This window comes from Filicampus tigris, chromosome 16, assembly GCF_054856515.1.
Source record: "Filicampus tigris isolate MCC_2025a chromosome 16, RoL_Ftig_1.0, whole genome shotgun sequence".
Lineage (NCBI taxonomy): Eukaryota > Metazoa > Chordata > Actinopteri > Syngnathiformes > Syngnathidae > Filicampus > Filicampus tigris.
Genome location: NC_141232.1, coordinates 7,303,127 through 7,315,346, shown reverse-complemented (window position 1 = coordinate 7,315,346; position 12,220 = coordinate 7,303,127). Strand labels below are relative to the sequence as shown.

General features: G+C 43.9%; 1 protein-coding gene across 1 annotated transcript in view; it reads left to right on the top strand.

Moving 5' to 3' along the window:
- The first annotated feature begins 541 nt into the window (after positions 1-541).
- Positions 542-12,220, top strand: part of gjc1 (gap junction protein gamma 1) — a 32,966-nt gene continuing 21,287 nt past the window's right edge. Inside the window, exon 1 of the mRNA XM_086055291.1 lies at positions 542-1,281. The gene's annotated coding sequence lies outside the window, so the exon portion shown is untranslated. The remainder of the gene's footprint in view (positions 1,282-12,220) is intronic.

Sequence of the window (12,220 nt, the reverse complement as noted above, 5' to 3'; positions counted from 1 at the left end):
TCACAGGCACTGTGTCATCGTCGCCCTCTGAGTAAGGCAAGAAGTGATGTACCGGACCAGCAATACATGACCAATCAAGTGACAATGCAACTTCCATTTTTTTTTAAAATGCCCTCCAAATCTCTAAGCTCCCTCAGAATCTCCCCAAATCCACTTAAACCGGAAAAGATCTCCCAATAGGGATACGACAATCTCCCTAAAACCTTCAAAATGCCCACAAAAATCCCAAGTGCTCCAAAAGCCTGCCAAATCACCCCCACCCAAGCACAAAATCCCCACTCATACCAAAATCTCCAGAAATCATGCAAAATCTTCAAAAAAAAATCTATCTATCTATCTATCTATCTATCTATCTATCTATCTATCTATCTATCTATCTATCTATCTATCTATCTATCTATCTAATCTATCTAATCTATCTAATCTATCCATCTAATCTATCTAATTTAATGTAATCTATGTCACACTTGCTTAAAATTTAATTCATGATATAATTCACTGGTCTCTGTTCCTTTATTAAACAGATGCTGACCCATCGGGAGCGCGCACGGTTACAGATGCGCACGCGCCGTGCTCGTTCTCACCAAGACGCGCGCGCATGCCTACGAGACCCCCACTACCCGACCCTCCTCAGCTGTCACTCAAGAGCGGACCACGGGTTCGGCTGCCGTATATTCCACGCTGAGGAACCTCCACAACCGAGTACCACCACTACCCCGCCTCCCAGCCCAGCCCTCCACGGGATCCGAGCGCTGATCTCCGGTGATCAACAGATCGGCGAGTCGGTGGTCCGCGGAGGACGTGCAGCGGGGAAGACAATACGGTGGCAAGCATGTGAGCGAGCCTGATCGAAGCATATGACCGACTCGTGAGCGCCGATTTCGGCTGTGATCGCTGCGAGAGCTCTGTCCTCCTACGGAGCAAAAATAAAGAAGTCAATAAAAAGAAGAAGGTTCGGTTCAGAGCGTCAACATGACCCGGACATCATCACCATCATCCGGCAGCGCTGTGACGGAACGGGCCCGCGGGGATCGTGGCACCGCTTTTACGCAGCAGACCACATAGTGACCACATTGTGTAAAGGAAGGCTGACATGGACAAAAGAAGAGAGGGGCTGTGAGGAAAGAAGAGGGGAGAAAAATGAAACAATAAGAATTAAAGACTCGAACAGAGAAAGTCCGGCAGATCTTCAAGTTTGGACCGAGCCAAGTCCAAAAACCTCGTTCTCCTCTTCCCGGGCTTCTTGAATCCTAAAGCATCTTCACAGACTCGCATACAGCGGTAAGCAACCACTTGCTAATCATTTTTAAGAAAATGATTTTTAGGCTTTTAGATTACACAGATTTTTTTTTTTGTTCCGAACGTGTGTTCAATGTGCTCGTGCACGCGCCCTTTGACACGATGGCGCGCACACAAAGGCTTGCATGTGTATGACAGATTTTTATTTCAATTGAATATGAATAATTTCTACGTGACATTTGCACACATTAATGAATGCCAGTGACTTCTGCTGTGCATGCGCGTCTTAATTGGTGCTCGTGCACGCACAACGCCAGCCAGTTGTTCAGCCAAATGTCATTTTTCACCTTTAAATATAAAACCATGCACCTAAAGAATACATATTGCGCAATTAAGGTAGCCAAATTCTACTGTTTGTAATATTTTGTTTAATCAATAAGAGAAAATATCTCTTCGTATGATGAATTAAACTGTATCAATGTTAGTTTAGCTACATGAGAAGAGGTGTTTTTTTTAAAGTATCAGGGCTTCTCCACAGCAGCCCGAGAAACTGCGGGGAAGTTGTTGTTGTTTGGATAAATATGAAGACCTAACATTAATTTATTTGCGAGGGATTACATTAATTATTTACATATAGTTTTTAAAACTGTGAGGAATTTAGTTGGGGGGGGGGGGGGGCGCAGCATCTTGAAAGAAATAAAGAACGCAAATATTTTTCGTTTGAAATATTACGGATATGTTTGCGTAATGCAGACAGTGCTAACATTCTTTTAAATGAGCATCTCTCGGATATCGCCAATTAAAACTATGATTGTATTTTTTTTTTTTTTTGTCTTTACGTATCTTGTCTTGGATCTCACGTTAAGTGTCCCTAATGTTGTAGCCGAGCTCAATTCCTGCCGTTCGTTTTCTGTAAGCTGCACCAAGCCATCCCTTTATGAAGCCAATAGCGCCCCACCCCCTGCTGCCTTCTTCATCCCACCATCATTCAGGGCAGTTAACCGGGGAAGCGACTTGCACCTGGCAGTCTTCAGCATGATGACACGCTGGATGCTTTTGAATTATGATCAACTATGATGACTTTCCCCTTCAACGCTGCACAAAATGAGCGTTATCTATTACATTTTTCAAAAATGTGCTGGATTTGGCCCAGTGACCAGAAAGTGGGACCGTTACGCTGCTCTCACACTGGATGGATGTGATGTGTTCATCCTCAGCATGGAGCGCATACGTACTGTACCTTCACTCATCATATAAGATAGATCGCATCGATATCTCTGTTCATCATATGGCAGGGAGCGCATACATACCTTCACTCATCTTATAAGATAGAGCGCATAGATCCCTCCGTTCATTACAGCACGCATCACCTTCATTCCTACATACATCCGCTCATCGTATGGAAAGTTGCACGCATACGTAGCTTTACTCATCGTAAACGTGCAGAGCGCATACATAACCTTCACACACCGTTACAGCATGGCGTACATGCGTAATTCCACTCTTCATACAGTACGGATTGCATAAATACCTTCACTCGTCACATGGCACGGAGCGCATACGTACGATAAGATAACATTGATACCTCCGGTCATTTTTGCAGCACGGAGCCCACACGTACTTTTCGTATGGCATAGAGCCTAAACATACCTTCACACATCTTTACAACTTGGAGCTCATACATACCCGCACTCGCAATATTGCAAGGAGCTTGGTGTATATACCTCCACTCATCATTACGGCACGGAGCACATACATACCTCCACACATCATAAGGTATGGAGCGCATACGTACCTCCCCACTCATTATGAGTGCATGTAGCAGATACAGACTTTCACACATCGTAGGACATTGTGCACATACAAAAGATACCTCGCCTCAATATTATGCCATGGAGTGCATACATGCCTCCACTTATCATATGGCAGGGAGTGCATACACGCCTCGGCTCGTCACACTCATCTCCATAGCTCTTCCAGATCATTTGTCATATTAACCATTCCTGCAGAGTGCTCCATCTCTGTCGCCCGATGACCTAGCCCACCTTTGTTACAACTCCTGCACCGGCGATTTATTGGGTGAGGAGGAGGGAGGTAAGGGAAGGGGGAAGTGGGGGTTGGGCATTGGACACCTGCACTGAAGAGCAATGAGGGCAAGATTGTGTGTGGCAGCACCACAGCCGAAGCCAAAGTGCTCCTGTTCGACCTTTCTCCTAACTTGCAGCCTCGGTGTGCGTGTAGTTTGCGTCTTTGTGCGTTTGCGACACCCTCAACACTACCAACATTTCATTGGAGCACGGCATCTATAAGAGGAGACTATTTGAGGAAATACGCTATATGGAAAAAAATAAATAAATAAACATTCATCCTGACTTGACGTTACTTATATGTTTTAGAGGGGTCTTAATAACGTGTGACCATTTATGAGAATCAATACCAGACTTTATTTTGCTGATAGTTAAAAGCCTGAATGACACTCTTGGGGGGCGGGTGCGCAATTAACAACGCTTCGTCAGGCTGAAGGCCCATTAGACTTAGTTGTAACCTTTTAAAGTGCATAACGCATGCCGACTAAATCTTGTATGGAGCGAAGGGGTGGGGCAATGTCTTCATTAATGTTACTTTCTGCTTTTGTAATTTGCGCTCGAAAAATGTCCCCACGTTATTGCGAGGATCAAATTTATGGTGTAATTGATTAAAAAAAAAAAAAAAAAAAAAAAAGATAATCACAATGCAATTAATCAGGCTTTTGCAGTGATGCTAGCTGCCTAGCGCCACGCCCGCAGGAGGCGTTTTAAAGTCAATGACACGCTTCAACGACATCTATTCGCTATCGTGGGGTGCTTTGAATGCACTTGCTCTTTCTTTGCAGTTGGGAATGTGTCACGTGCAGCCAGTGGAGGGTCAATTACACACCAATCACAGCACTTTGTGTGTGAGTGGCAGGTGTTCCTTCAGATGATGATGATGATGATGATGATATAGCTCATGTGTAGAAATGCCCTATTTATAATATTTATGACACTTAATTTTTTTAAGGTCTTTAAACACACTTTTAACATAATACGAATCCGTTTAAACATGTAATGTATTAAGAGAGCACTAGCGCAATGGACAACACAAAAATATTGCACAGTGTAATCCATCCATCCATTATCCAAATTGCAAATCCAGTTAATTCTAAACTAAGCAATCTAATTTATCATTTAGCAATACACATCAATAATCACGGTCAAAGATGTACTGTACATCACAAAATGAACCTACAGCCAGAGCTTTATGTTGACGTAAAAAGCAGGATTAGCAAAGTACTTCCTGTTTCGTTCTTCTTTCAGATTTACACAGACTCAAACGATATATGTGAACCACCATGTAAGTGCTACCTTGATTTTGAAACCTTCGAAGCTAACATCAGCTAGGTCCCGGCCAAAAACGGAGGGTAAAATAAGGGCAAGTTAGTGTGAATTTGTCAACATTTAATGATGCCACCATCCCTGAAGGAGCAGTTGGCGAGGCGCCCGCAGTACCTCCCGCTGCACTTTATACGCGTTTCCAGTATATGTTTAAACAGGGCGTCGAGCAATGTGCAATATCAAGGTATTATGTTTATATCTGTTTTGGCAGACGCGCGCACGCAGCCAGTGTTAATCCTCAGAGTGCGACTTGCTGAGGGGAAACGCCGTTTAGATTCCTGCCAACGAGTCTGGATTCCCTCTGACTGTGCGTCGCTCAAACCCTTTTCGGGTTTGCCAGTTGCTGCGCGCCACATTAGAGCGGCAGCAGAGGGGATGGCGCTCGACGCTTCTGGCCGGCTAACCACCTCAACAGCCGTGAAGACGTCACGCTGTAAACAGGCGCCCACTTTCGGGGCCTAAAGTCATCGCTTAGAATCACGCGGTGTTCTTGTGGCTTTCGTCTTGTCACAGCGAGCTACTTGTCTTTTTTGCGTTCTGTCTTCCACAGAGGTAAATGAAATGTAATGAGCCCGTTTTTACAAAGTAAAGAGTAGAAATAAAGATCGTACTTCTAAAAAGTCCACATCTGAAAAATCTGGTTTCAAAGAGGGAGTTGGGTTGGCTGGTGGGGAATATTTCTGGAATAAACAAATGATCTGGCACGGTAGTTTCATCTAGAGGATAAAAAGAGTTAAATTAGTAGATGAATGTTGTTGTGAAAGGAAAGCTACTGGGGTCTGTCCTGACATCACTTCAAAGCAGGTGGCAGTTCTGTTCTTATAAAGTCGATCATTACAAAGTCCTCCGTTTGAGCGTTACATTGTCAGTGACTATGGATGACTCCGAGCCCCCCCCCCCCCCCCCCCCCCCCCCACGAGCGTGCCCCCTCACAAGCTAATTTCAGCAGTATTAGCCCTTTCATACTGTATTTAAAAAAGGCTTAAAATCCTTCAAATGGAAATCAACCCAAACATATTTTTTTCAAGAATATGTTCCCAGCAGACCCACTAGTTGAAACACGCCATTCTGATTAATATTGCGTTTGTGGAATATGAGTTAAGCAGCAAAACCCACCCGTTTTTAGCCATCTCAGAGGGCGGCCATTTTGTCATTTTATGTCGACTGAAAATGACATCACAACTACTCAGGGCTCAGGTAACGACCAATCACGGCTCAGCTTCAGAAAACAGGTGAGCTGTGATTGGTTGTTACCTGCGCCCTGAGCAACTGTGATGTCATTTTCAGTTGACAGAAGTGACAAAATGGCCGCCCCCACAGATGGCTGAAAACGAGTGGATTCACTCTTATTCCACAAACGCAAGTATTGGGCCTGCATAGAACATATTGTTGAAAAAAATCTGTTTGGGGTGACTTCCCCTTTCAATAAAATATGAAGGATGGGCTTGTCCACAATTTTAACGCCAGACCTCTCACACCCTAAGCGAGAACCTAGACAAACAAGCACCTGCTTATATGCTAATTTCACCACCGAAGCCCCTTTCTCACCGCTTTTTGATGTGAGCTACCAATTGGCAATGGAAGGTTGAATCTTAAATTAAGGCTTTCAAGGTCATCTGGAATTCGAATCCAGGACCTCTTGCACCTTGAGCGAAAATCACAAACTTAAACCGTGTTCATCTTGACTTGCTAACTCCACCCGCGAAGCCCGTTTCACGCTGACGCTAAAATGCTGAGTGCGTGCAGATGAGGCAGCATGTCACCTAGGCTTGGCTCATGAAGTCCAAAATGGGCGTTGTAGCAAATGAAAGCAGTTTGCGCGGCAGGCACCTTCCCACTGGGAATGTCACTGTAACGTAGCGGGATGGACTCAGACGTACATACGCAGCGCACGCACGCGCCCGTGCCGGATGCAGTGAATCCCGTGTTTACGCTCCAGTCATTGTCGAGCACGCATATTCAAAGCGATATGTCCCAACTCGTGAGTTGGCGAACGCTGACACATTTACATACTGGCTCGGGCCATCGCCGTGATGCGGGGTGACAGGTCTTATGCCACTTCCCCTTGGGGGCCTGAGGGGGGCGGAACCACAACGTGACAGGCGAGCATGAGTGAGGTCTTTCATTCAGGGTCGAGCATGGACGACAATGAACTTTATTTGCTCCACAGCCGCAGTCAGTAGACAGCAGTTAATGTGGGAATATATGTCGTGACTGCGCAAGATTGTAAGACTTGATTTACGACTTGCTTAAGCGAAGTAATGACTTGACTTGCTTGATTTTTGCCACAGTAATTTAGGCTTAGGGCTGGGCAACTAATTGAAATTTAATCGTGATTTCCAGTTTGGCTTCTCGTGATCATAAAAACATTCAAATCAAAGAAAAACGACTATGTGTGGTGTGTATTTGCAAGTTCCTATAACGTGACAGCACCCTGAATGCACCTTGTTGCTTGCGTAGCAATCGCAAGTGTGCCAATGGATGCAGTCAATGTAAAATCGCATTGAAATGAAAATTATCACTGAGTTCTGGGAGTGATAGTCCTTCAAATAACAAATATTCGAATATATATACGAATAATATAATAATCTTGATGATGATTTTTTTTTTCCATTATCAGCCAGCCCTACTTGGGACTTAATTGAAAATTGAAGTTGAGACTTTAGACTTGACATGCACAAATGTGACTTACTCACACCTCCGTTTGAAAACACTCACACTCTAAAATTGTTCAGGCGATACGACTACTCCGAGGCACTGCCATTAAGAAGTCTGCAAAACGGATGGATTTCTCTCTAACAGCGTAGGCGGAGTATTTTCGAAACGATAAACAAAAGTTAATCAAAGGGAAATGTTGGGGGGATTCTACAACACTCGTTAAAGACACTCGTAACATTTTTTACACTCGTTTTAATGTCCTCATAATACAATTTATGGCAGTTTTAATGCTCACAGGAGGTCAAATTGTCAGTGCAATGACTCAGAGACAACATTTTTACGTTAGAAAATAGCAACGACACATTGGTATGAGCGTGTAGTGGCCATGCTGCTAGCGGGGTGCATTCCGGCGACAGGGAAAATGAGTCTATTTAGCATCCATAGTCGTTTTTAACTGATAGCATAACATCCTCACAGGCATATATTCTTTGTCCTCCACAAAAAAATGACATCTTACTAACTCACTAAGTTATTATTATTATTATTATTATTATTATGATCCCACCATAAATTGTATTTGCTGGAGTTCCCAAATATGGCTCCTTTCCTTTTAAGACGTTTAATTCTGTTTTGAGGATGGTTGAGGCTGACACCCATCGCTTCCACCCGATTGGTCCACATGTGGAGGATGGGCGGGATTTACCCTCCCGTCCCCCTCGCTTACCGTCAGCCTCCCGGCGGAACCGAGCAGTCAAGTTCAAAGGCCGCGGGGCCGACACCTTGTCACTGCCTTGCCGCCGCGTCGTCTCACATGGGGGTAAGGGTGAGGGAGGGGTTGGGGGTCCGCACACGTGGGTGCACACAGTCACACCAAAGTAGCCGCACACCGAGTGCACAAACGCACGGAACGTGGACTTTCCATGCGGAGAGAGAACAAAATTTGGCTGTTTTTGCAGCGCGCGCTTTGGTGAGTCACTGCTAGCGAATGCACACATTATTCCCATTTCATCAGCTCCGTGTTGGACCCCCCCCCCCAACAGCCCCCTCTGCTTCTCCTCACTCGGAAAGGTCACGACCTCTATTTCTGGGTCACACGTCATCATTCAGCCCAAACGTAAACACTCGACTATTGACGGCGTCCGGGCTTTCTAATTGGCTGGGTCTGCGACGCACGTGCGGCGTCACCGTAAATGCCGGCAGCTCTTTACATGTCTCGCTAATTCTACTCAATGAAGCGTCTACAAGGGGGGGGGGTTGCACCCATAAAAATAGCAAGGAAAAAACACACACGCACACAAGTGTACGCTGAGGTTATTTTCGTCCCGTTCCATATACAGCATAACCCAGACGTCCTCGTATGTTTATGCATTTTAGTACGGAAATGTCCCTCCGGATGTCGGTTTGGCTTTGCTCGAACTTAATGTTTTAACAATTTTTTATGTTAAGTATTTTTTTTCCCCTATAATATAATGACTCCTTCTTTTATCATTGCGATTTTTTTTGTTCTGAAAAAAAAAGCTAAAAAAATATGACTCTGTAATATCATGACTTTTTCCTCCTACAATTATGATTTTGTTTTAATACAACTGATGTCACAACATTATGTATTTTTACTAGCGTGACGATTAATCGGCAGATTTTTTTTTTTGTCGATTTTTGTCTTTTTTTGTTTTTTTTACACATGAACACATTACAACATATGACAAAAAGAATGACATTCAAACCTGCGCCCCCAACCCCCCAATTTTCCTGGCCGATTTTGTTCTCTCTGTAAATTTAATACACTATTATAGACTGCTACTTTTGTTTTCATGGCATTTCCATTCATTTGAGTTGGGAAAGATGATTACTTAATCTCATATCTCAAGGCACCACTGTATAAATATCTTGTCACTTGAACTTAAATTCCTCCACTGACGAATGATTCAAGCTGAAACTGTCAAAGAATCTGTTTGGAAAAGGGCAGCCCCCTTGCTTAGTGATTTGTTCGCAGCCAGTCACATCCGCAAGCCAAAGTGCAAAAACTGAAGCGCTGCTTTGACAAGTAGCCGGTTGCTTCATTTGTCTTCAGCCTGTTACATCATCAGCATGCGCCTTGTCTCCCTGGACAACCCTCCTCCTCTTCAACCTTCTCCTCTTCTTCACCTCTGTTTTTTGTCCCGCAGTCACGGCTAAACAAAGTCATGTTCATACATGAGCGGTTTTCCGTGGCCACGAGGCGTCAAGACGATGCGAACTGAGGCCCTCCCTTGTGCGATGGCTCGGACAAAAAGGCCGCCGGGCCGGGGGGGCGAGCGCAGATGCTCTCGTGCGAGCCGGCGGCCTAATAATAATAATATGAGACTTTATGCGCGAAACAAAACAAAGCTAAAAAACAACAGAAAGGAGCAACGGATGAGTTTGACATATGCGTGCTTAAGGCCTCACTTGAAATAGCATCTTTATGCATATTGTTGTGTCGGGCCTGGTGGTGCGTGCGTGATGCAATGATGCGCTTTTCTATTCCCAGGCTCAACGGGACCAAATTGACTTATCTCCAGTTTTTGGCAACCTGTTTAGATCCCCCTCTCTTCACTCACGCAGACAAATCCACTCGTCCGTATTTATCTATAAAACACTCACTAGAAAGACCCCACCCTTATAATCGTTCTCTGCTCACCATGCATACCACCACTCGCACTCTCCATTGCAGTTTTATAATTTAGTATTATTGATTTGACTGTTTTTTAACCTTTTTTTCACCGTGCGTTAAGATGTCATGTAATGATTATGTAACTAGGTAAGCTTTATTATTATGTTTCAATTATTTCATTTATTCATTTTTACTTATTAATCTATTTCTTTTGTATTGTCGGATGTTTGAAATGTTATTTTATTTGGTTACTTTTTTTCAAATTTAATCATTATTTGGTATTTCTGTTGCTGCCATTCCCTCCTGTGAAGATGTTTTATGCGGTCTTAGTGGAACCCTGAGATAACAGGCTAACTAAGATAAACAGGCTGTGGTGTCTCAAGAGCGTGCCGGGGTGCATTTCACGAGGCGTTTGCTGTAAACACGCTTTAAGGATTTTTTCCGCAGGCCGGAATGGATTTATCCAGAGTTTACAGCGCCTTGTTTCTCCAGGGGACTTTTATTCAGATGCTAAAAAATAAAAGGTTGTCCTTAAAAACCTCTGTGATGATCTTAGTCACACTTGTTGTGCTGTTAGGATTACATTTGAGCAGGGGCGGATTTACCATGAGTCAAACACAGGCAATAGGCTGGGGCCCCGAGATTTCCTGGGGCCACCAGAGTCTCGTAAAAACGGATTAGGAAAGTTTAGTTCTATTTGTAGCAGTTATTGTTTTAGTTTTTATTCACCCGCTTGAAAAAGATCAAAATGCTTAATCTATCAAGATTAATTTTCAGAGTGTAAGTGTAGCTAGCTAGCTAGCTAGCTGCACAACACAATTGCACCAGATCTTATGTAGTGATGGAAGGGCGACTCATGTCAGGGCCCAAGTGCGTTACTGGACCGCGTTTAAGCCACACCCTGAAAATCATGAAAAAAAAGAAAAGGGTGAAAAACAGTTTAATGCTATACAGTATCTCCACAAGTGAATACAGTGGCAGCAGTTTAGCAAAAAGCAAAAAATTCTTCTAAAAAGAGACTTCAAGCTGAAGTGACACTCTCTGTTGAAGATTACTGTCAAACTAAACATAAAACAAAGAGAATTACATTAGTTGTATGTAAAACAACCACATAGCATAGCGTTTCAGTCCACTAGCTTAATGCTAATGCTAAATAGCGCCTATGTTGTGGTGCGTTAAAACTCTTGTCAGCGCAATGCAGTACATGGATGCGAAGGGCCCTAATTATTGGGTTCCCATTGGGCCCCTCAAATGCCACCCCTAAATATGAGTGAAAACACTTTTTGTTTTGTGCAACAAACATGTCAGCTGAGTGGGATGATTAAAGTTGCACAGGAACCGTAGGCTGTGACATATTGAAAGCCTTGGCGGCCCTCCTTTCGGCACCCTTCTTCTCAAGTGTGCGGCGTGTGCTCTCAAATTCAATCGCTCGCTTCCGTTTTCATTCGCTTGCCATCTGCTGAATTTGGCGGCGACAGAGAATCAATTGTTAATGTTGGCGCCGACTTTGCTTCGCCATTTTAATCTTTTCCTTCTTGCTGGCTGCTCGCCTTTTGATCTCTTTTGAGTCCAAAAAAGTCAGTGGTGGTACAGGTCTCTGTGAAATAACTCACCGAGAAGATGGCGAGGGCGCTCTTTGAAAACACTGACGTGCCACGTGGCAATAGGGATGAATTGGCGGCTAATGCTAATAACTGAGGCATCACTGTAGAAATGTTCTTATTTTGGTGATGAGCAGTATTGTGTTTGCACCAAACACACCTTTTGAAATACTAGCTAAAAAATTCATATATATATATATATATATGTAGAGCCATAACTAATACAAGTGTTTAAAAGTTAGAAATGAGAATAAGAATGAGATTGAATGAGAATATGAATGAGAATAAAGCTTTGCCCGAGTCCCCCTCTTTATCCTCTCGAGTGAGCGAGGTGAGCATGCTGATGACCGGTACATGAAAAACGTCTGAGGACAAACGTAATAGCCTCTCTGCTCCTCCCAAGGCTGGCCGGGCGTAAACCAGCCGTGTCCCTGTGGCTTTTGTGAGTGCAGAAAGAAGGTCAGGGCCACGCCGGTACACTTGTTGTGTTTACAATTTAGAGCAAAGGAAGCGCATACGTATGATACGTGACCTCCCGTGGGGTGGCTGCCTGGCTCAGGGCGTTGGACGGAGCATTCTAGAAGCAAAGACATGTTTGCTTTTTATATTTGTAGCACAAAAGAGACTCGACCTGCTTTTTATGCACTAGTTACATCTTTGAATGACTGCTTTTTAAT